Consider the following 27454-nt stretch of genomic DNA (forward strand, 5'->3'; position numbering starts at 1 on the left):
AAGCAGAAGCGTATATAACACGGCTGATGTAGTCATACTCTTCATTATCCAATCGCGATCCAATCCAATCTAGAGACGAACGGATGACACCTCCGTGTTCAGCACATGTGCGGCTTGATGACGTATTCTCCTTCTTGATCCAGCAAGAGAGGAAGGAAAAATAGATGTGATCTCAACCAGCATGACAACGTAGTGGAGATGGTGGTGGAGCAATCCATCAAGTGCCTCCGGAACTACAAACAAGGAAGAACATGAGAGAGGGGAGGCCGCGGGGCATGGGAATTGTTTGTTGGAAATATTCCCTAGAGGAAATAATAAATTAGTTATTATTATATTTCCTTGTACATGATAATCATTTATTATCCATGCTATAATTGTACTGATTGGAAACTCAAGTACATGCGTGGATACATAGACAACACACTGTCCCTAGTGAGCCTCTAAGGACTAGCTCGTTGATCAAAGATTGTAAAGGTTTCCTGGCCATAGATATGAGTTGTCATTTGATAACGGGATCACATCATTAGGAGAATGATGTGATGGACAAGACCCAAACTATGGACGTAGCATATGATCGTGTCAGTTTATTGCTATTGTTTTCTCCATGCCAAGTATTTGTTTCTATGACCATGAGATCATGCAACTCCCGGGCACCGGGGAGTGCCTTGTGTGTATAAAATGTCACAACGTAACTAGGTGACTATAAAGGTGCACTACAAGTATCTCCAAAGGTGTGTGTTGGGTTGGCATGAATAGAAATTAGGATTTGTCACTCCGTATGATGGAGAGGTATCTCTAAGGCCCACTCGGTAATAGAACATTACAATGAGCTTGCAAGCAATGTGATTAGGGAGTTAGTCACAAGATCTTGTATTACGGAACGAGTAAAGAGACTTGATGGTAACGAAATTGAACTAGGTATGGAGATACCAATGATCGAATCTCGGGCAAGTAACATACCGATGGACAAAGGGAACAACATACATGATTAATCGAATCCTTGACATAGAGGTTCAACCGATAAAGATCTTCGTAGAATATGTACGAGCCAATATGGGCATTCAGGTCCCGATATTAGTTATTAATCGGAGAGTGTCTCGGTCATGTCCGCATAGTTCTCGAACCCGCAGGGTCTGCAAAATTCAGGTTTGGTGACGTTTTGGTATAGTTGAGTTATGTATGTTGGTAACCAAAAGTTGTTCGGAGTCTCGGATGAGATCCCGTACGTCGTGAGGAGCTCCGGAATGGTCCGGAGACGAAGATTCATATATAGGAAAGAGGTATACGGGTTCTAGAAAATTTTCGGGCATTACCGGTAGTGTACCGGGAGTGATGAATGGGTTCCGAGGGTCCACCGGGGAGGGAGAGGGAAGGATTCCTAATTGGAGGAGGACTCCCTGCGCGCCCCACCTCCTAGTTGGAGGTGGACTCCTCCACCTTGGGATAGCCGGCCAACCCTAGGGTGCCACCCGTCCCCCTCCCTCCTATATATAGTGGAGGGGAGAGAGGGCAGCAACAACAAAATCCAAGGCGTAGCCCCCTCTCCCTCCCTCTAGTTCGGTTCTCCTCTAGATCGGCTCAGCAATGCACAGTGAAGTCCTGCCGGATCAGCTCCACCAACACCGCCGCCACGCCGTCGTGCTATCGAATAACTCATATACCTCTCTACCCCCTCTTGCTGGATGAAGAAGACGGAGAACGTCATCGAGCTGTACGTGTGCTGAACACGGAGGTGTCGTCCGTTCGGCACTAGATCGGGATGGATCGTGATGGGATTGCGGGACGGATCATGATGAGATCGCGGGACGGGTTGTGGTTGGATCGTGAAGACATTCGACTACATCAACCACATTATATACGCTTTTACTTAGCGATCTACAAGGGTATGCAGATGCACCCCCTATCGTAGATGTTAGTCTCCATAGATTGATCTTGGTGAGCATAGGAAATTTTTTGTTACCTATGTGACGTTCCCCAACAGTGGTATCAGCGCTAGGTGTATGCGTAGATGATATCACGAGTAGACCACAAAGGAGTTTGTGGGCGTTGTTATTCGGATTTCTTCCCTCCTTAGTCTTTTCTTGGTTCAGCGGTACTGTTGGATGAAGCAGCCCAGACCAACTTTACTCGTCCACGTACGAGAGACTAGTTCCATCAAATGACATGCAATTTGTTGCATAAAGATGGCTGGCTGGTGTCTGTCTCTCCTACTTTTGTTGAATCGGATTCGACGGAGGTGGTCCTTGTAGAAGGTTAAATAGCAACTTGCATATCACTGTTGTGGTTTTTGCGTAGGTAACAAGCGTTCTTGCTAGATACCCGTAGTAGCCACGTAAAACATGCAACAACAAATTAGAAGACGTCTAACTTGTTTTTGCACGGTATGTTGTGATATGATATGCCAAAGACATGATGATATATATTTGATGTATGAGATGATCATGTTGTAATAGTTAATATTGACTTGCATGTTGATGCTACAGCAACCGACAGGATCCATAGGGTTGTCTGTTATTATTATATGACCTTCGTGTCACTCATTAGGCGCTAGGTAATGCTTTACTTTATAGCTAAATGGTAGCAATAGTAGTACAAGCATGGTTGGCGCGACAACCTTGATGGCAGATTAATGATGGAGATCATGGTGTGGCGTCGGTGACGATGGAGATCATGTCGATGCTTTGAAGATGGATATCAAAAGCACAAGTTCATGGCCATCTCATGTCACTTATGATTTGCATGTGATGTTAATCCTTTTATGCACCTTTTTTTGCTTAGGACGACGGTAGCATTATAAGGTGATCCGTCACTAAAATTTCAAGATAAAATTGTGTTCTCCCCGAGTGTGTACCGTTGTGATAGTTCGTCGTTTCGGGACACCATGTGATGATCGGGTGTGATAGACTCTATGTTCACATACAATGGGTGCAAGACAGTTTTGCACACGCGAAACACCCGGGTTAAACTTGACAAGCCAATCATGTACATACATGGCCTTGGAACACAAGAGACCGAAAGGTCAAACATTTGATATGATGAACATGAAGATGTTCACCATTGAAACCGGCTCATCTCACGTGATGATCGGACTTGGGGTGGTGAATTTGGATCATGTACGATTCAAATGACGAGAGGGATGTCAGTTTGAGTGGGACTTCTTAAGTAATATGATCAATTGAAATCATTATCATGAACATAGTCAAAATGTCCTTGCAAATTATGTTGTAGATGATTAGCTTGCGCTGTAGCTCCCCTGTTTTTGATATGTTCCTAGAGAAAATTAGGTTGAAAGATGATAGTAGAAATTATGCAGACTGGGTCCATAAACTGAGGATTGTCCTCATTGCTGTGCAGAAGGCTTACGTCCTTAATGCATCGCTCAGTGAGCTATGCCAAGCGCCGTTTGTGGATGTTGCACCCATGTGACATACACATTTTGATGACTACATGATAGTTTAGTGCGTCATACTTTACGGCTTAGAATTGAGGCACTCAAGATGTTTTGATCGTCACCGAACATATGAGATGTTCCAAGAGCTGAAATTAGGATTTTAGGCCAATGCCCGTGTTGAGAGGTGTGAGACCTACGACAAGATTCTTTGCCTGCAAAGTAAAGGAGAAAAGCTCAATCGTTGAGCATGTGCTCACATTGTCTAGGTGCTACAATCACTTGAATCAAGTGGGAGTTGATCTTCCAGATGAGATAGTGATTGACATAGTTCTCCAAAGTCACTGCCACCAAGCTACTAAGCTTCATGATGAACTATAGCATACCAGGGATGGAGAAGATGATCCCTGAGCTATTCGTGATGTTTGACACCACGAAGGTAGAAATCAAGAAGGAGCATCAAGTGTCGATGGTTAGTAAAACCAATAGTTTCAAGAAGGGCAAGGGAAAGAAGGGAAACTTTGAGAATGACAAGTCAGTTGTCACTCTAATGAATAAACCCAAGGTTGAACCCAAACCTGAGACTATGGGCTTCTATGATGAGGGGAATGATCGCCGAGGTGGAACTGCCCTAGACACTTGGTAGATAAGATGGTTGGCAACATCAAGAGAAGTATATTAGATATATGCATTATTGATGTGTACTTTACTAGTACTCCTATCAGCACATGGGTATTAGATACCGGTTCAGTTGCTAAATGTTAGTAACTCGAAATAAAAGCTACAAAATAGACGTAGACTAGCTAAAGGCAAGGTGATGATGTGTGTTGGAAGTGTTTCCAAGGTTGATGTGATCACCATCGAACACTCCCTCTACTTTCGGGATTAGTGTTAAACCTAAATGTTGTTTGGTGTTTGCGTTGAGCATGAACATGATTGGATCGTGTTTATTGCAATACGATTATTCATTTAAAGAGAATAATGGTTACTCTGTTTACTTGAATAATACCTTCAATGGTCATGCACCTAATATGAATGGTTTATTGAATCTCGATCGTAGTGATACACATGTTCATAATATTGATGCCAAAAGATACAAAGTAGTAATGATGATAACATTTACTTGTGGCACTGCCGCTTAAGTCATATTGGTATAAACCGCATGAAGAAGCTCTATGCTGATGGATCTTTGGACTCACTCATTTTTGAATCGTTTGAGACATGCGAACCATGCCTATTGGTGTGAAACGCATGAAGAAACTCCATGCAGATGGATCTTTTGGACTCACTTGTTTTTGAATCACTTGAGACATGCAAATCATGTCACATGGGCAAAATGACTAAACGCTTCGTTTTCCAGTGAGATGCAACGAGCAAGTGACTTATTGGAAATAATACATTTTGATGTATGCAGTCCAATGAGTGCTGAGGCACGCAGTGGATATCATTATGTTCTTACTTCACTGATGATTTGAGTAGATACATATGTATTTACTCGATGAATCACGAATCTGAAGTGTTGAAAAGTTCAAGAAATTTCAGAGTGAAGTTGAAGATCATCGTGACAAGAGGATGATATGTCAACGATGTGATCGTGGAGGTGAATATCCGAGTTGAGAGTCTGGTATACATTTAAGACAATGTGGAAATTGCTTCACAACTCATGCCGCTTGGAACACCATACTGTGATTGTGTGTCCGAACATCGTAGCCGTGCCCTATTGGACATGGTGCGTACTATGATGTCTCTTATCGAATTACCACTATTGTTTTGGGGTTATGCATTAGAGAAAACCACATTCACCTTGCATAGGGCACCATTTAAATTCCATTGAGGTGACACCGTATGAACTATGGTTTAGAGAAACCTAAGCTGTCATTTTTTAAAGTTTGGGGCTCTGATGCTTATGTCAAAAGGCTTTAGCCTGATAAGCTCGAACCCAAAGCGGATAATTGCATCTTCACAGGATACCCAAAGGAATCACTTGAGTATACCTCCTATCTCAGATCCGAAAGCAAAGTTTTTGTTGATGAAAACAGATCCTTTCTCGAGAAAGAGTTTCTCTCGAAAGAATTGAGTGGGAGGATGGTGGAACTTGATGAGGTTTTTGAACCATCACTTCAACCAGAGAGTACAAGGGCGCATGAAATTGTTCATGTGGTGCCTACACCAGTTGAAGTGGAAGCTGATGATGGTGATCATGAAGCTTCACATCAAGTCACTACCAAACCTCGTAGTTCGACAAGGACACAAACTGCTCGAGAGTGGTACGGTAATCCTGTCTTGGAGGTCATGTTGCTGGACAACAATGAACCTACGAGCTGTGGAGAAGTGATGGGGGGCCCGGATTTCGACAAAATGGATGGAGGCCATGAAATCCGAGATAGGATCCATGCATGAAAACAAAGTGTGGACTTTGGAAGAACTACTTGATGGTCGTAAGGCTATCAAGTACAGATGGATCTTTAAAAAGAAGACAGACGATGATGGTAAATGTCACCATTTAGAAAAGCTCGGCTTGTCGCAAAGAGGTTTCTGACAAGTTCAAGGAGTTGACTATGATGAGACTTTCTCACCCGTAGAGATGCTAAAGTCTGTTGGAATTAGATTAGCAATTGCTGCATTTTTCAATTATGAAATCTTGCAGATGGATGTCAAAACATTATTTCCTCGACGGTTCCTTGAAGAAATGTTGTATGGGATACAACCAAAAGGTCTTGTCGATCCTACGGATGCTAACAAGTATGCAAGCTCTAGCGATCCTTCTATGGACTGGAGCAAGCATCTCACAGTTGGAATATACGCTTTGATGAGATGATAAAAGCTTTTTGGTTTACACAAACTTTATGAGAAACTTGTATTTCCAAGAAATTGAGTGGGAGCACTATAGAATTTTTGATAAGTATATGTGGTTAACATACTGCTGATCGGAAATGATGTAGATTTCTGTAAAGCATATATGGTTGTTTGAAAGGAATTTTTCAAAGAAAACCCAAATTAAGCTACTTGAACACTAAGCATCAAGATATATAGAGATAGATCAAAACGTTTGATAAAACTTTCAATGAATACATGCCGTGACAAGATTTTTGAAGGAGTTCAAAATAGATGAGTCAAAGACGGAGTTCTTGGTTGTGTTGTAAGGTGTGAATTTGAGTAAGACTCAAAGATCGACCATGGCAAAAGAAATAGAAAGGACAAAGGTCGTTCCCTATGCCTTAGCTGTAGGTTCTATTGTATGCCATGTTGTGTGCCTTGCCATGAGTCTGTCATGGGGTACAAGACAGATGCAGGAATGGAACACTCGACAACGGTCAAAATTATCCTTAGTAACTTGAGGACTAAGGAAACGTTTCTCGATTATGGAGGTGATAAAAGAGTTCTTCATAAAGGGTTACATCAATGCAAGCTTTGACACAAATCTGGATGACTCTGAGTAGCACACTGGATTCGTATAATGCAGCAGTCATTTGGAATAGTTCCAAATGGAGAATGGTAGCAGCATCTGGAGTATGACATAGATATTTGTAAAGCACAGACGGATCTGAAAGGTTAAGACCCGTTAACTAAAACCTCTCTCACAAGCAAAACATGAATCACATAGTGATGTGAACTAGATTATTGACTCTAGTGCAAGTGGGAGACTGTTGGAAATATGCCCTAGAGGCAATAATAAATTATTTACTATTACATTTCCTTGTTTATGATAATCGTTTATTATCCATGCTATAATTTTATTGATTGGAAACTCAAATACATGTGTGGATACATAGGCAAGACACTGTCCCTAGTGAGCCTCTAAGGACTAGCTCATTGATCAAAGTTGGTCAAGGTTTCCTCGCCATAGACATGAGTTGTCATTTGATAATGGGATCACATCATTAGGATAATGATGTGATGAACAAGACCCAAATTATGGACGTAGCACAAGACCGTGTCAGTTTATTGCTACTGTTTTTGGCATGTCAAGTATGTGTTTATACGACCATGAGATCATGCAACTCCCATGCACTGGAGGAGTGCCCTGTGTGTATCAAACATCACAATGTATCTGGGTGACTATAAGGGTGCACTACAGGCATCTCCGGAGGTGTGTGTTGGGTTGGCATGAATCGAAACTGGGATTTGTCACTCTGTATGATGGAGAGGTATCTCTAGAGCCCACTCGGTAATACAACATCACAATGAGCTTGCAATCAATGTGACTAAGGAGTTAGTCACGAGATCTTGTATTACGGAACGAGTAAAGAGACTTGCTGCTACCTCTTGAGCTTGCGTTGGTTTTTACCTTGAAGAGGAAAGGGTGATGCAGCACAGTACTAGTAAGTATTTCCCTTAGTTTGAGAACCAAGGTATCAATCCAGTAGGAGTATCAAGATGATGCACCAATGTACCTGCGCAAAAACAAACAAACTTTCACCCAACGCCATAAAGGGGTTGTCAATCCCTTCACAATTATTTGCAAGGTGAGATCTGAAGGTGAAAAGTGCAACAAAGTAATTTTGTGGAACTCAAAATAGGATGTGAAGTGGACCCGGGGGCCATAGTGTTCACTAGAGGCTTCTCTCATGATAGCAAGAATTACGGTGGGTGAAAGAATTACCGTCGAGAAATTGATAGAATCGCGCAAAGTCATGATGATATCTAAGGCAATGATCATACGTATAGGCATCACGTCCGAGACAAGTAGACCGATACTTTCTGCATCTACTACTATTACTCCACACATCGACCGCTATCCAGCATGCATCTAGTGTATTGAGTTCATAACAAACAGAGTAACGCCTTAAGCAAGATGACATGATGTAGAGGGATAGATTCATGCAATAGATATAAACCCCATCTTTTTACCCTTGATGGCAACAACATGATGCGTGCCTCGCTACCCCTTCTGTCACTCGGTGAGGACACCACACGGTATGAACCCAAAACCAAGCACTTCGAATTATAGATCAAGTTGGCCAAACGAAACCCACAACTCGAACAGAATTACAAGGATATGAAACCATGCATATAAGAGATCAGAGGATACTCAAATAATACTCATAGATAATCTGATCATAAATCCAAAATTCATCGGATCTCGACAAACACACCGCAAAAGAAGGTTACATCAGATAGATCTCCATGAAGATCATGGAGAACTTTGTATTGAAGATCCAAGAGAGAGAAGAAGCCATCTAGCTAATAGCTATGGACCCGAAGGTCTGTGGTGAACTACTCACGCATCATCGGAGAGGCATTGGTGTTGATGAAGAAGCCCTCCGTGTCCGAATCCTCCTCCGGTAGGGCACCAGAATGGTCCCCAGATGGGATCTTGCGGAGACAGAAGCTTGCGGCGGCGGAAAAGTATTTTCGTGGCTCTCTCTAGTGGTTCTGGATTTTTAGGGAATTTATCGGCGAAAGAAGTAGGTCAAAGGAGCCACGTGGGCCCACAAGCCTGGTAGGCGCGCTCCCCCAGGCCGCGGCTAGGGGGCTTATGACCTCCCCTGGGGTCCTTTGCCTTGGTTCTCAAGTTCCCTGCATATCTTCTGTTACGGAAAAAATCATTCCGCAGGTTTTATTCCGTTTGGACTTCGTTTAATATTCTTCTCTAAAAAGGGTCAAAAACACAGAAAAAACAAAAACTGGCACTTGGCATTGAGTTAATAGGTTAGTCCCAAAAAAGACATAAAATAGCATAATCATGCATACAATACATCCAAAGTTGACAAGATAATATCATGGAACCATAAAAAATTATAGATACGTTGGAGACGTATCAAGCATACCCAAGCTTAACTCCTGCTCGTCCTCGAGTAGGGAAGTGATAAAGCCTAAATTTTTGATGTGGAATGCTACCTAACATATTTGTCCTTTGTAACTTCTTTCTTGTGGCATGAATGTTCAGATCCGTAAGATTCAAAACAATAGTTTACTATTGACATGAAAACAATAGTACTTCAAGCATACTAGCAAAGAGAAAGTTATCCCTACAAAATCATATAGTCTTGCTATGCTCCATCATCCCCACACAACGAATTTAAATCATGCACAACCCCGGTATTGGCCAAGTAATTGTTTTCGTACTCTTACTTTCTCAAACCTTTCCAACTCTCATGCAATACATGAGCGTGAGCCATGGGTATAGCACTATAGATGGAATAGAGTGAGGTAGAGGTTGTGAGGCAAAAAGGATGAGATGGACTCGGCATATCAACGGGCTATGGAGATGCCAATCAATGTATATCAATGTGAATGAGTAGGGATTACCATGCAACGGAAGCACTAGAGCTATAAGTGTGTGAAAGCTCAAAAGGACCACTAGTGGGTGTGCACCCAACTTGCTTGCTCACGAAGACCTAGGGAAATTTGAGGAAGCCCATCATTGGAATTTACAAGCCAAGTTATATAATGAAAGTTCCCACTAGTATATGGAGGTGACAAAATGAGAGACTCTCTATCATGAAGAACATGGTGCTATTTTGAAGCACAAGTGTGGAAAAAGATAGTAGCATTGTCCCTTCTCTCTTTTTCTCTCTCTTTTTTTTGTTGGGCTCTTCGGCCTCTTTTTTTTGGTGGGCATCTTTGGCCTCTTTTTTTTCTCACATGGGACAATTCTCTAATAATGATGACCATCACACTTTTATTTACTTACAACTCAATACTTAGAACAATGATGACTCTTTAGGAAATGCCTCCGGCAGTGTATCGGGATGTGCAACGATCTAGCTTAGCGTATGACGTTGAAACATCTCGCTAGCTATCTTACGATCATGCAATGGCAATATGAAAGTGACGACACAAGTCATGAGACGGAACGGTGGGAGTTGCATGGCAATATATCTCGGAATGGCTATGAAAATTCCATAGTAGGTAGGTATGGTGGCTGTTTTGAGGAAGGTATATGGTGGGTTCGTGCACCTGCAAAAGTTGCGCGACACTTGAGAGGCTAGCAATGGTGGAAGGTGAAAGTGCATCTATACCATGGACTCATATTAGTCATGAAGAATTCATATACTTATTGCGAAAGTTTTATTAGTAATCAAAACAAAGTGCTAAACGCATACTCCTAGGGGAAGGGTTGGTAGGTGTTAACCATCGCGCGAGCCTGACCGCCACACAGAGGATGACAATCAATAAATCAATTATGCTTCGACTTCCTAACATAGCGGTTCACCATACGTGCATGCTACGGGAATCACTAACTTCAACACAATTATTTCTAGATTCACAACACCCTACTAACATAACTCTAATATTACCATATCCATATCTCAAAACTAATTGAGAGGAATCAAACTTCTCTTTACTAATCAATGCACTTGAATATGGATGTTTTTATTATATCCTCTTTGGATGCATATCATCTTTAGGACTCTTTCATGGCACACGCCAATTACCAAGTTACTTAGAGAGAGCACTCTCAAAAAGATATAAGTGAAGATCGAGAGTTCTTATTTCTTCAAAATATGACACCGCCGTGCTCTAAAAAGATCTAAGTGAAGCACTAGAGCGAAGTTATCTAGCTCAAAAGATATAAGTTAAGCACATGCGAGCTAAATTTCCTAACTCAAAAGATATAAGTGAAGCTCAATGAGTATTCTAGCAAATTCACGATGAGTGCATGTCCCTATCAAAAAGGTGTGCATTAAGGATGACTGTGACAAAACAAAAAGAAAAGACTCCTATAATACACGACGCTCCAAGCAAAACACATATCATGTGGTGAATAAAAATATAGATCCAAGTAACGTTACCGATGGATTGAAGACGAAAGAGGAGATGCCTTCCCGGGGCATCCCCAAGCTTAGGCTTTTTGGTGTCCTTGAATTTGGATTGGCATTCCTTGGGCATCCCCAAGCTTAAGCTCTTTCCACTCTTTATCCCATTGTTCATGAGAACATCACACAAATCTTGAAAACTTCACAACACAAAATTTAAACAGAAACTCGTGATAGCATTAGCATAAGAAAAAAACCACCACCTCTTTAGGTATTGTAGTAAGCTTGATTTATATTTATATTGATGTTATATTACTGTATTCTCACTTTTCCATGGTTAGTACCCCCCGATACTATCCATAGTTTCATCAAAATAAGCAATCAACACAACAAAAACATAATCTCTCAAAAACACACCAGTATGTAGCAATCTGTATACTTCGTATACCTCTGGTATCCCAAAAATTATGAAACATTATGACCATTAGGGAAATTTGCATATCAACCAGCAGCAAAAAGAATAAACTGAAAATATCTTTCTGTATAGGAATGAAAAATAATTTCGTGAGCGCAAAGTTTCTGTCTTTTTCAGCATAATCAAACAACCATCACCAAAACTAGTCATAAAGGTTCTACTTGGCACAAACACTAAAAGAAACATAAAAAACAATCATAACATAATCATGATGGTGCGGACTCAACAAAACAGAAAGTGAAAAGCAAAAATAAATTTATTCATTGGGTTGCCTCCCAACAAGCGCTTTTCTAAGTCTTTTAGCTAGGCATTGATAATTCAATGATGCTCACATAAAAGATAGCAATCGGACACGAAGAGAGCATCATGAAACATGTGACAAACATATCTAAGTCTAACATACTTCCTATGCATAGGCATTTTATAGGAAAACGAATTATCATGACAAGCAATAACTACCATATGCAAGGAAGAAGAAAGAGACAATAGCAATCTCAACATAACGAGAGGTGATTTAGTGATATGAAAATTTCTACAACCATATTTTCCTCTCTCATAATAATTACATGTGGGATAATATCAAAATTCAACAATATAACTATCACATAGGATATTCTTTTCATGATCCACATGCATGCAAAGTTGGCGCTCTTCAAAAATAGTGGGATTATCATCAACTAAAGCCATGACTTCTCCAAACCCACTTTCAATCTTATTGCAAACATTATTAACAATATCACATTCATCACGAGGCTTAAACAAATTTTCAATATCGTAAGAAAAATCATCACTCCAATCATGGTCATTGCAACAAGTAGTGGACATAGCAAAACTAGCATCCCCAAGCTTAGGCTTTTGCATATTTTTAGCATGATTGTCATTAATAGAATTCATAGTGAAACCATTGCAATCATGCTTTTCATTCAAGGAGCCCTACTGAATCACTTCATAAATTTCTTCATCACATTTTTCAGATTCACGCATCTCAAGCAAAACTTCATAAAGATAGTCAAGTGCACTGAACTCACTAGCAATTGGTTCAACATAATTGGATCTCTTAAAGAGATTAGCAAGTGGATGAGGATCCATATCAATAGATTTTCAGCAAGCGAAGATGCAAGCATATTGAAGGCACATAGCACACAAGCAAAGGAAAGGCAAACGAATAAGGCAAATATTTTTGTAAATTTTGTTTTTTTTCAGAAGTGGGGGAGACGAAAACGAGAGGCAAAAGGAAATAATGTAAATGCAAGAGATGAGTTTGCGATAGTTACTTGGATAAGCTTCACTTTGAATACTCCCTGGCAACGGCGCCAGGAATTCTTCTTGCTACCTCTTGAGCTTCCGTTGGTTTCTCCCTTGAAGAGGAAAGGGTGATGCACCACAGTACCAGTAAGTATTTCCCTCAGTTTGAGAACCAAGGTATCAATCCAGTAGGAGTATCAAGATGATGCACCAATGTACCTGCGCAAAAACAAACAAACTTGCACCCAACGCCACAAAGGGGTTGTCAATCCCTTCAGGATTATTTGCAAGATGAGATCTGAAGGTGAAAAGTGCAACAAAGTAATTTTGTGGAACTGAAAATAGGATGTGAAGTAGGCCCGGAGGTCATAGTGTTCACTAGAGGCTTCTCTCATGATAACAATTATTACGGTGGGTGAACGAATTACCATTGAGCAATTGATAGAATCGCGCAAAGTCATGATGATATCTAAGGCAATGATCATACATATAGGCATCACGTCCGAGACAAGTAGACCGATGCTTTCTGCATCTACTACTATTACTCCACACATCGACTGCTATCCAACATGCATCTAGTGTATTGAGTTCATAACAAATAGAGTAATGCCTTAAGCAAGATGACATGATGTAGAGGGATAGATTCATGCAATAGATATAAACCCCATCTTTTTACCCTTGATGGCAACAACACGATGCGTGCCTCGCTACCCCTTCTGTCACTGGGTGAGGACACCGCACGGTATGAACCCAAAACCAAGCACTTCTCCCATTGCAAGAATTATAGATCAAGTTGGCCAAACGAAACCCACAACTCGAAGAGAATTACAAGGATACGAAAGCATGCATATAAGAGATCAGAGGAGACTCAAATAATATTCATAGATAATCTGATCATAAATCCACAATTCATCGGATCTGGACAAACACACCGCAAAAGAAGGTTACATCAGATAGATCTCCATGAAGATCATGGAGAACTTTGTATAGAAGATCCAAGAGAGAGAAGAAGCCATCTAGCTAATAGCTATGGACCCGAAGGTCTGTGGTGAACTACTCACGCATCATCGGAGAGGCAATGGTGTTGATGAAGAAGACCTCCATGTCCGAATCCCCCTCCAGCAGGGCACGAGAACGGTCTCCAGATGGGATCTTGCGGAGACAGAAGCTTGCGGCGGAGGAAAAGTATTTTCGTGGCTCTCTCTAGTGGTTCTGGATTTTTAGGGAATTTATAGGCGAAAGAAGTAGGGCAAAGGAGCCATGTGGGGCCCACAAGCCTAGTAGGCGCGCCCCAGGCCGCGACTAGGGGGCTTGTGACCTCCCCCGGGGTCCTTTGCCTTGGTTCTCAAGTTCTCTGCATATCTTCTGTTACATAAAAAATCATTCCGTAGGTTTTATTCTGTTTGGACTCCGTTTAATATTCTTCTCTGACAAGGGTCAAAAACACGGAAAAAACAGAAACTGGCACTCGGCACTGAGTTAATAGGTTAGTCCCCAAAAAGATATAAAATAGCATAATCATGCATACAAAACATCCAAAGTTGACAAGATAATAGCATGGAACCATAAAAAATTATAGATACGTTGGAGACGTATCACTTGACGGTAACGAGATTGAACTAGGCATGGAGATACCGACGATCGAATCTTGGGAAAGTAACATACCGATGGACAAAGGGAACATCATACGAGATTAATTGAATCCTTGACATAGAGGTTCAACCGATCAAGATCCTCGTAGAATATGTAGGAGCCAATTTGGGCATCCTGGTTGTGCTATCAGTTATTGACCGGAGAGTGTTGCGGTCATGTCTGCATAGTTCTCGAACCCGTAGGTTCGGCACACTTCAGGTTTGGTGACGTTTTGGTATAGTTGAGTTATGTATGTTGGTAACTGAAGGTTCTTCGGAGTCCCGGATGAGATACCAGATGTCATGAGGAGTTCCGGAATGGTCCAGAGACGAAGATTCATATATAGGAAAGAGGTATACTGGTTCCAGAAAAGTTTCGGGCATTACCGATAGTGTACTAGGAGTGATAAATGGGTTCCGAGGGTCCACCGGGGGGCACCGACCCCGCGAGGAAACATGGGCCTAGGAGATGGTGCACCAGCCCCCATTGGGCTCGGCAGCCAGCCTCTATAGGCCTATGCACCAAGAGGGAAGAGAGGGGGGGGAGTCCTAATTGGAGGAGGACTCCCCCCACGCCCCCACCTCCTAGTTGGAGGTGGACTCCTCCACCTTGGGGTGGCCAACCAACCCTAGGGGAAACCCTAGGCCACCACCCCTTCCCCCTCCCTCCTATATATAGTGGAGGGGAGAGAGGGCATAAGCAACACAATCCAAGGGATAGCCCCCTCTCCCTCCCACTAGTTCCTTTCTCCTCTAGATCGGTTCGGCAGTGCATGGCGAAGCCCTACCGGATCAGCTCCACCAACACCATTGCCACGCCGTCGTGCTGTCGGAGACCTCATTTAAATATTTGACCCATCTTGCTGGATCAAGAAGGAAGAGAACATCATCGAGCTGTATGTGTGCTGAACGCGGAGGTGCCATCCATTCTGCACTAGATCGGGATGGATCATGATGGGATTGCGGGACAGATCGTGATTGGATCGTGAAGACGTTCGACTACATCAACCTCATTATATACACTTCTGGTTAGCGATCTACAAGGGTATGTAGATGCACTCCCCCCTCTCGTAGATATTAGTCTCCATAGGTTGATCTTGGTTAGCGTAGGATTTTTTTGTTTCCCATGCGATGTTCCCCAAAATTGTTGTGTCCAGCCCTCCCCCACTACTCTACTATATATAGGAGGCAAGGGGCGGGTTTAGGTTGTAGGCCTCTACCCCTCCTCCAAGGAGGGCGGGCGGGTAGGGTGGAGTCCTCCCTCCACAAGGAAGGGAGGAGTCCCCCTCCTCCAAGGCACCTCCGGGGTGCCTTGTCCCTTTGGGACTCTTGCCCCCAAGCCAATTTCGTCTCTAGGGGCTGGTTCCCCTGGCCTACGGGTTCGAAAATCATGTGGACATGATCGAGACACCTCTCTGGTCAATAACCAATAGCGGGACATGGATGCCCATATTGGTTACCACATATTCCACGAAGATCATTATCGATCGAACCATGATGTCAAGGATTCAGTCAATACCGTATGTAGTTCCCTTTGTCCAGCGGTATGTTACTTGTCCGAGATTCGATCGTCGGTACCTCCATACCTATTTCAATCTCATTACTGGCAAGTCTCTTTATTCATTTCGTAATACAAGATCTCGTGACTAAATCCTTAGTCACATTTCTTGCAAGCTTCTTGTGATGTTGTATTACCGAGTGGGCCTAGAGATACCTGTCCGTCATACAGAGTGACAAATCCTAGTCTTGATCCATGCCAACCCAACAGACACCCTCGGAGATACCTGTCGAGCATCATTATAATCACCGACTTATGTTGTGACGTTTGATACACACAAGGCATTCCTCCAGTGTGAGGGAGTTGCATGATCTCATGGTCATAGGGACAGATACATTGACATACAGAAAGCAATAGCAATAAACTTAGTCATACGATCAAATGCTATGCTTATAGTTTGGGTCTTGTCAATCACATCATTCTCCTAATGATGTGATCCCGTTATTAAATGACAACTCATGTCTATGGCTAGGAAACCTTAACCATCTTTTATCAATGAGCTAGTCAAGTAGAGGCTTACTAGGGACACTTTGTTTTCTATGTATCTACATATGTATTGGAGTTTTCAATCAATACAATTATAGCATGGATAATAAACGATTATGATGAACAAGGAAATATGATAATAACCAATTTATTATTGCCTCTATGGAATATTTCCAATAGGTACTACCTCGGATAAGAGGTAGTACCGCTCGAGGGAGCAGTACTACCGCTTGCATATTTTCAAGCAGGGAAGGGGCTAGGTTAGAGGCTCCATCGAGGCGGTAAAGGATCGAGGGTGCGATAAATTGTGTACGTGATGAAAACCCTGCATTGGTTGAAGTCTCCATCAACGTGGATGCACGATAGCACCACCTATCGTAACCATACCAAAAATGGCCATGTCATCTTTGCGTTTGATCTTCCTATCCCTACCCTCTACTTACATGTGCATGTATTTATATTCCACTGCTGTACTCTTAGACTTGCATGTGTAGGGTGTGCTTGACTTGATGTAATTGCTAAAACTTGCCCACAACTAAAATTTGGAAAAGACTAAGTTTTTATTTGGTCAAGTATTCTAATCACCCCTCCTCTAGACATACTTTGGATCCTACATGGAGCCACCCTTGAAACAGTTCCAAAGGCCTGGTTGCGATCACCTGATAGTGGTAAAGGTGTCCCGTCTTTCGATGAGATGGTGGTTATCAATTTTGGTGGAGTAGACTTCGATGATCCGACTACGAACGTGCGAGGACATCACGACTTAGTGATAATCCCCAAGTGCAAGGAATCATCATAGCAATTTCCAAAGATGGAAGTGGTAAGTATGGGGTATCGAACCCACAAGGAGCTAAAGGTAAGATCAATATTCTCTCAAGTCATATTTTCCACAGATACGACTCTACATATAGTGAACGTTTACTTCTGTCTAGTAACGAGAAATAAAACCTTGTTGTGGGTATAGAGATGATAGCTTTGCATGATATTGGATAACTAAAATATGGAAAACAATTGCTGCATGAAATAGATTTAGAATACATCACAATATATTACAAATAGCAAGGTGCAATAATGATGGTATGGCATGAGGAATCATCCTAGGCAATTGATAACCAGATCGTTAATCATTCTTGCAATTTTATATGAGCGACATGCATCAGCTAACATACTTTCTGTACTTGGATCATATGAAGTTATGATTGGATCTCTAGCAGGCATCCGCAACTACTAGAAATCATTAAGTTAAACCCAACCATAGCATTAAACATCAAGCCCCCTTTACTCACATACGCAAACAACTCCCTTACTCGGGTGTAAGCTTATGTTACTCTATCCACCCTCTATAAGTGAATCATGAACATATTGCAAACCCTACAATGAGAATTTACTTATGTGTGCATGGCACGAAGGGCACTATAGGACAGCACCAAAATAAAACATAAACTCAAATCAATCAAGATCATCAATCAACCGAAAGGACACCATAAATCTACTAAAATACCATAGGATGGCAACACATAGTTTATTAATAATATGTGGCATGAAACACCATGTTCAAGTAGGGTATTATAGCGGGGTGCAAGAGAGTGGACCACCATAGATAGATGAGGGAAGGTGATGGAGATGGTGATGTTGATGAAGACGATCACCGTGGCAATGGTTCCTTTGATGACACTCCGGCACCACCGGTAGAGAGGGGGAGAGAGTCTCCTCCCTTACGATTCCTCCTCCATGTCCACTCCCTAGATGGGGAGAGGTTCTCCCCTCTCGTCCTTGGCTGCCATGGCTCTCGGAGGGGTGAGAGCCCCTCCGAGATTGGATCCCTCTCTTTGTTTCCCTCATGTTTTTGCTGGCCCTTCACCATTTATTTAATATCCGGATATCCATAACTCCGCCCGGGTTGAAATTTTGAGTGGATTTTTATCAAAAAAATATCTTTCGTGCAGCAAAAGAAGGCCCCCGAATGACTTAAGTGGGAGCCACAAGTCATCATGGCACACTGACCCCCTGCGCAAACACAAAAGAGCTTGCACCCAACGCTTTAAAGGGGTTTGCAATCCCTTCAAGATTAATTGCAAAGTGAGATCTGAAGTCAGAAAGTGCAACGAAGTAAAAATTGTAAGGCTGAAAATATGGTGTGGAGTAGATCCGGGGGACATAGTGTTCACTAGAGGCTTCTCTCAAAATAGCAAATATCACGGTGGGTGAACAAATTACTGTCGAGCAATTGATAGAACCGTGCAAAGTCATGACGATATCTAAGGCAATGATCATACATATAGGCATCACGTCTGAGACAAGTAGACTGATACTTTCTGCATCTACTACTATTACTCCACACATCGACCGCTATCTAGCATGCATCTAGTGTATTGAGTTCATGACGAACAGAGTAACGCCTTAAGCAAGATGACATGATGTAGAGGGATAATCTCAAACAAATGATGAAAACCCCATCTTTTTACCCTTGATGGCAACATCACGATGCATGCCTCGATACCCCTTCGGTCATTGGGTGAAGTCACCGCACGGTATGAACCCAAAACCAAGCACTTCTCCCACTGCAAGAATCATAGATCTAGTTGGCCAAACAAAACCCACAAATCGAAGAGAATTACAAGGATATGAAATCATGCATAAGAGAGATCAGAAGAAACTCAAATAAGATTCATAGATAATCTGATCATAAATCCACAATTCATCGGATCTCGACAAACACACCGCAAAAGAAGATCATATCGGATAGATATCCATGAAGATCATGGAGAACTTTGTATTGAAGATCCAAGAGAGAGAAGAAGCCATCTAGTTACTAGCTATGGACCCGTAGGTCTATGGTGAACTACTCACACATCATCAGAGAGGTCATGGTGTTGATGAAGAAGCCCTCCGTATCCGAATCCCCCCTCCGGCAGGGCACCAGAACGTGCCCTAGATGGGCTCTTGCGGAGACAGAAGCTTGCGGCGGCGGAAAAGTACTTTCGATGATCTCCTAAATTTTTATGGACTTTTAGGGAATATATATGCGCAAAACCTAGGGCAAAGGGGCCTAAGGGAGCCCAGAAGCCAGGGTGCCGCGGTCCCCCTGACCGCGCCATGAGGGCTTGTGGGGTCCCTGGTGGGCCCGTGCCCTGATTCTCCGGCTCTCCGATTTTTTTCTGTTCTGGAAAAAATCTTTTTGGCAGTTTCATTCCGTTTGGACTCCGTTCAAAATCCTCCTCTAAAAGGGGTCAAAAACATGGAAAAAACAGGAACTGACACTTGTCACTGAGTTAATAAGTTAGTCCCAAAAAATATATAAAAGGCATACAAAACATCCAAAGTTTGACTAGATAATAGCATGAAACCATCAATAGTTATAGATACGTTGGAGATGTATCAAGCATCCCCAAGCTTAACTCCTACTCGTCCTCGAGGAGGGAAGTGCTAAAGAATGAATTTTTGATGTGGAATGCTACCTAGCATAGTTGTCCTTTGCAACTTCTTTCACGGGACATGAATGTTCAGATCCGTAAGATTCAAAACAATAGTTTGCTATTGACATGAAAACAATAATACTTCAAGCAAACTAGCAAGGTAATCATGAACTTTCAAAATAACAAGGCCAAAGAAAGTTATCCCTACAAAATAATATAGTCTGGCTATGCTCCATCATCCTCACACAACTAATGTAAATCATGCACAACCCCCGTATTGGCCAAGTAATTGTTTTCGCACTCTTACTTTCTCAAACTTTTTATTACTATCACACAATACATGAGCGTGAGCCATGGATATAGCACTATAGGTAGAATAGAGTGTGGTGGTGGTTGTGAGCCAAAGAGGAGGAGATGGTCACATTGACTCGGCGTATCAAAGGGCTATGGAGATGCCCATTAATAGATATCAATGTGAATGAGTATGTATTGCCATACAAGGGATGCACTAGAGCTATAAGTATGTGAAAGCTCAAAAGTAGAACTAGTGGGTGTGCATCCAACTTGCTTGCTCACGAAGACCTAGGGCAATTTTGAGGAAGCCCATCATTGGAATATACAAGCCAAGTTATATAATGAAGATTACCACTAGTATATGGTAGTGACAAAGCAAGAAACTCTCAATCATGAAGAACATGGTGCTATTATGAAGCACAAGTGTGGAAAGAGATAGTAGCATTGTCCCTTCTCTCTTTTTCTCTCTTCTTTTTTTATTTGGGTTCTTAGGCCTCTTTTTTCTTCTTCTTTTTTTCTCCTTTTTTTATTTTTGGGCTCTCTGGGCTCTTTTTTTTTATTTCTCACATGGGACAATGCTCTAATAATGATGATCATCACACTTTTTTTACTCAAAGCTTAGAAATGACTCTGTAGGAAATGCCTTCGGCAGTGTACCGGGATGTGCAACGATCTAGCTTGGTGTATGACGTTGAAACATCTCGCTAGCTATCTTACGATCATGCAATGGCAATATGAGAGTGACGACACAAGTCATTAGACGGAATGGTGGGAGTTGCATGGCAATATATCTCGGAATGGCTATGAAAATGCCATAGTAGGTAGGTATGGTGGCTGTTTTGAGGAAGGCATATGGTGGGTTTGTGTACCGGCGAGAATTGCGCAGCACTAAAGAGGCTAGCAAAGGTCGAAGGTGAAAGTGCATCTATACCATGGACTCACATTAGTCCTGAAGAACTCACATACTTGTTGCGAAAGTTTTTATTAGTAATCGAAACAAGGTGCTAAACGCATACTCCTAGGGGAAGGGTTGGTAGGTGTTAACCATCACGCGATCCCGACCTCAACACAAAGGATGACAATCAATAGATCAATTATGCTCCGACTTCCTAACATAGCGGTTCACCATACGTGCATGCTACGGGAATCACTAACTTCAACACAAGTATTTCTAGATTCACAACACCCTACTAACATAACTCTTAATATTACCGAATCCACGTCTCAAAACTAATTGAGAGGAATCAAGACTTCTCTTTCTACTCAATGCACATGAAGATGGAGGTTTTTGTATCCTCTTGGGGTACCTATTACCTTTGGGACTACTTTCATAGCATAAGCCAACTACCAAGTCACGCACCACCGTGCTCTAAAATATATAAGTGAAGCACATAGAGCAAAATTATCTAGCTCAAAAGATATAAGTGAAGCACTATGAGAATTCTAGCAAAATCACGATGAGTGCATGTCTCTCTCTCTCAAAAAGGTGTGCAACAAGGATGATTGTGACACAACAAAAAGAAAACACTCCTATGATACAAGACGCTCCAAGCAAAACACATATCATTTGGTGAATAAAAATATAGCTCCAAGTAATGTTACCGATGGACTGAAGACGAAAGAGGGGATGCCTTCCCGGGCATCCCCAAGCTTAGGATTTTTGGTGTCCTTGAATTTGGCTTGGGATTCCTTGGGCATCCCCAAGCTTGAGCTCTTTCCACTCCTTATCTCTTTGTCCATGAGAACATCACCCAAAACTTGAAAACTTCACAACACAAAACTTAAACAGAAACTCGTGATATCATTAGCACAAGAAAACAAAGTACCACCTCTTTTGGTGCTGTAGCAAACTTGAATTCTGTATATATTGGTGTTGGGCTACTGTATTCTCACTTTTCCATGGCTAGTACCCCCCGATACTAACCATACTTTCATCAAAACAAGCAACCAACTCAACAAAAACTGAATCTGTCAAAAACAGACCAGTCTGTAGCAATCTGTATACGTCGTATACTTCTGGTACCTCAAAAATTCTGAAAAATTACGACTGCCTGGGAAAAAGGCATATCAACCATCAGCAAAACGAATCAACTCAAAATCTCTTTCTGAATAAAAATTAAAAATCATCTCGTGTGCGAAAAGTTTCTGTCTTTTTCCAGCAGGATCAAACAACCATTACCAAGACTAATCATAAATGTTTTGCTTGGCTCAAACACAAAAAAACACAAAAAACACAATCAAAACAGAATTATGAAAATGTGGACGCAACAAAACAGAAAGAAAAAGATAAATTCATTGGGTTGCCTCCCAACAAGTGCTATTGTTTAACACCCTTAGCTAGGCATAAAAGCGATAGAATCACGTATCGTCGTCTTTGGTGCTCAAACCATAGGTGGCCCTCATCATGGATTCGTAAGGCAATCTTATTTTCTTTCTAGGAAAGTGTTCCATGCCCTTCCTTAAAGGAAATTGAAATCTAATATTCCCTTCCTTCATATCGATGATAGCACCGATAGTCCTTAGGAAAGGTCTACCAAGAATAATAGGGCATGTAGGATTGCAATCAATGTCAAGCACAATGAAATCCACGGGTACATAGTTCCTATTTGCAATAATAAGAACATCATTGATCCTTCCCATGGGTTTCCTGACAATCGAATCTGCAAGTTGCAAATTAAGAGAACACACTTCAATCTCATTAAAACCCAGAACATCACATAAAGACTTTGGAATCGCGGAAACACCAGCACCCAAATCACACAAAGCATTGCATTCATAGTTTTGATTTTGATTTTGATAGTAGGTTCCCACTCATCATGAAGCTTTCTAGGGATAGAGACTTCCAATTCAAGTTTCTCTTCAAGAGATTTTATCATAGCTTCGACGATATGATTGGTAAAGGCCTTGTTTTGGCTATAAGCGTGTGGAGAGTATAACATGGATTAAATCAAGGAAATGCATTCAATCAAGGAGCAACTATCATAATTGAATTCCTTGAAATCCATGGTAGTAGTTTCATTACTACTCAAAGTTTTAATATCTTCTACTCCACTTTCAATGCTTTTAGCATCAAGATAGATGGACTCCGAATCATTGGGGCACTTTTCAACCAAAGTGGATTCATATCCAGACCCATAATCATTAGGTTTGACACAAGAAAACAAAGATTGAATGGGAGTCACACCAAGCACTTTAAGATCTTCGTGATTCTTATCACGAGAACACGCCTTTTTAAGCCATTCATGTCTAGCACGAATTTGGGTGGTTTTTTCTTTGCTCTCAATCATGGAAACACACATAGCTTTCAAAGTTTCATCCATATTGATCTTGGGAGGAGCACATCTAACTTTCAAAGCATCAACATCACTAGACATTCTATAAACGCTTTGAGCCAAATCGTCAATTTTGAGTAGTTTTTCCTCTATGGACGCATTGAATTTCTTTGTGAGTTGATAAACTCTTTGATATTAATCTGTAGATCAGAAGGTAATCTATTGTAATTTCCATGATTATTGTTGTAGGAGTTGCCAAAGTTGTTAGAGGAGTTACTAGGAAAAGGCCTAGGAACATAGTTTCCTCTAAAAGCATTGTTGTTGCCAAAATTATTCCTACCAACAAAATTAACGTCCAAGCTAGCGTTGCTACTCTCAATCAAAGAAGACAAGGGCATATCATTAGGATCTAAAGGAGCAATTCTACTAGCAACCAAATTCATTAACTCATCCATCAACGAGTTAATTTCTTCTATAGCGTGTACCTTCTTACTAGTAGGTGACCTTTCAGTGTGCCACTGAGAGTAGTTCATCATGATATTGTCTAGGAGCTTTGTGGCCTCCCCTAATGTGATTTCCATGAACGTTCCACCTGAGTTGGAGTCCAAGATATTTCTAGAAGCGAAATTCAAGCCAGCGTAAAAGATTTGTATAATCATCCAAAGACACAAGCCATGAGCGGGACAATTTCTAATCATCAATTTCATTCTCTCCCAAGATTGTGCAACATGTTCATGATCAAGTTGCTTGAAATTCATGATATCATTACGGAGAGAGATGATCTTAGCCGGCGGAAAATACTTGGAAATATAAGCATCTTTGCACTTATCCCAAGAATCGATACTATTTTTGGGCAAAGACGAAAACCATGTTTTAGCACGATCTCGCAACGAGAAAGGAAAAAGCTTCAATTTAATCACATCATTATCCACATCTTTCTTCTTTTGCATATCACAAAGCTCAATGAAGGTATTGAGATGGGCTGCGGCATCTGCACTAGGAAGGCCAGAGAATTGCTCTTTCATAACAAGATTTAGCAAAGCGGCATTGATTTCGTATGACTCCGCACTAGTGGCGGGAGCAATCGGAGTACTAATAATTAGTATTCGAGAAGTCACAAAGTTTGGTGTTTTCAGTCATGGTGACTTCAGCAAGCAAGCAAGGACACAAGCGAACAAAGAGCATGCGAGAAAAAGGGCGAACGAAAAGGAAAACGGAAAAGGCAAACAAAAAAGGCAAATTGGTGAAGTGGGGGAGAGGAAAAAGAGAGGCAACTGGCAAAAAAAGTAAATGCAAGAGATGAGTTTGCGACACCTACTTGGATGAGTTCTTGACTTGATCCTCCCCGACAACGGCGCCAGAAATCCTTCTGCTACGGCAACAGACAACAGCGCCAGAAATTGACACGTTGACGGAGACTGGGCTTGCGTTGGTTTTTCCCTTGAAGAGGAAAGGGTGATGCAGCACAGGAGCAGTAAGTATTTACCTTAGTTTGAGAACCAAGGTATCAATCCAATAGGAGAATGTCACGCCCAAGATGCGACCCTATCCTCAATTTGGCACGTGGGCCTCGTCAGAGATAGAAGCGCATCTCGTCGTGTCGCAAGAATGGATATCGTTACAAGTACATGTATTGAAAATAAGAGATATGTATATAGAATTGGCTTACATTCGCCACAAGCTACATCAGAGTCACAACAGTACAATACATCAACATCATGAATAAGAGAAGGGTCCGACTACGGACGAAAACAAACGAGAAAATAAGAACGACGTCCATCCTTGCTATCCCAGTTTGCCGGCCTGAAACCCATCCTAGATCGATGATGAAGAAGAAGAAGAAGCAACTCCAAATGAACAATCAACGCGCTCGCGTCAAGTAATCCTTACCTGTACCTGCAACTGGTGTTGTAGTAATCTGTGAGCCACAGGGGACTCATCAATCTCATTTCCGAAGGTATCAAGACTAGCAAAGCTTAATGGGTGAGGCATGGTTAAATGATGAGGTTGCAGCAGCGGCTCAGCATATATGAGGTGGCTAAACTCACGAGTACAAGAAATAAGAGGGGGAAAGAACTACGCATAGCGGACGTGAACTACCGATGATCAAAAGAATGAACCTGAACACCTACCTACGTCAGACATAACCCCACCATGTTCTCGATCGGAGAAGGAACTCACGAAAGAGACAATCACGGTTACGCACACAGTTGGCATATTTTAATTAAGTCAACTTCAAGTTATCTAGAACCAGTGTTAAAAAAAGTTTCCATGTTGCCACATAATCACGGGCACGACTTTCCAGAAAGATTTAACCCTGCAGGGGTGCTCCAACTAGTCCATCACAAATTACCACAAGCCGCATAGAAATCCTCGATCACGATACTCGCGATCTCATCGGATTCCTTAGTGGAAAACCTCAACTCTGAGATTACCCAAAGCATCACCGGAATCCCGATGCACAAGATATCTTGTCAAAGGTAAAACTAATCCAGCAAGGCCGCCCGACGTGTCAACGCTCCTGATAGGAGCCGCGTTTCTCATTCTCAGGACACGACGGATGAGCCAGATGTCGGGATCGCTAAACCTCTGGGTGACCAGAGGGGCGCTAGACATCGCTCAGGTGGGACCAACACTCATGAGGAGCACTCGCCCGGGGGTTGATTAAATTTCCTCGGGTTAATTACTCCGTATGCAGTTTATTAGTTATTAGGCAAATGTAGTACCAAAGTTGGGCCTTGCCAGACCAGCTTTAATCTAAAACGAATTATCAAGGGGGTCCCCATAACAACCCCGATCGTGTTAGGAGCGCTCAATTATGGAACATAACACCGGTAGCCGAAAACTAAGGGGGCAAAGGTGGAACAAAACACCAGGCTAGAAAAGTCCGAGCCTTCCACCTTTTACCAAGTATATAGGTGCATTAAATTCAATAGCATTTAATATGGTGATATAACAAGGAACCCATGTTATCACATGGAAGCATCCGCACCTGCAACTAGCAACGCTAACAACATGGTTAAGCAAGCGGTAACATAGCCAATCAGTGGTTTGCTAGGTCAAACAGGTTGAAGGTTATCATGGCATTGAAGAGAGGCTGATATTTAAGATGTGGTAGGCAACGAGACATAAACGATAGATGCGGTAAAACTAGCATGACAATGATAGTAATGGTATCTCGGGAAATGGTCATCTTGCCTGAGATCCCGCTTGGAAGAAGATTAACTCCGTGAAGTCGGCGAACAAACGTAGTCGAACGGGTCCTCACATTCCGACACGGTTGCGGAACTCTATGGAGACGGAGCAAACCGGAAACAAGCATCAACACATATATACACCATGGCAAATGCACGACATGATGCACACCCTACTATGATGCATGATCAGTTCAATGATGCAAGGCATGGCATGGCAATTCACCTCATGCGAACACTACACATTAAGTGAAATCGATATGCACTGAGTTGCATATCGACGAAACTCCACGATTAATTATTTAGTTCACTCCCATTTTATTAACACGCAATATTAAATGTTGTTAACATGGCAAGGGGTGAAGCGGGTGATTCTACAAGTCATCCTAGTCGGTTAACACGCGGAGCATAGATCAGAGCTACGGCACAAGAGACAAGCAACACAAGAAATCATGCCATGAATGCGTCATGCATGCAAGTTACAACAACACGGGCAAGAATAGAAAGAAGCATGTGTCGCCACGGCGAGCGAAAGGGAACCATGGTGGCAAAACGGAAACGATGCCACGACAACGTTCCTATTCTGATAACTCAACGAGATATCGGTGCCAACGAACTGGAAGCGCGTGCGTGACAAACCAAATAATGATGGGGTGATCCCGTCTATCGGGTTCCCATGTGTCGGGGGTACAACAAAAGAGGAACATGTGCAACGGGCAACATATAACGCAAACATACGGTACATCTCATACAACATTTGCATTCGGTACATGACACGTCCCATCGGTATAC

Source organism: Hordeum vulgare, chromosome 4H (genome assembly GCF_904849725.1).
Source record: "Hordeum vulgare subsp. vulgare chromosome 4H, MorexV3_pseudomolecules_assembly, whole genome shotgun sequence".
In the NCBI taxonomy this organism is placed as follows: domain Eukaryota; kingdom Viridiplantae; phylum Streptophyta; class Magnoliopsida; order Poales; family Poaceae; genus Hordeum; species Hordeum vulgare.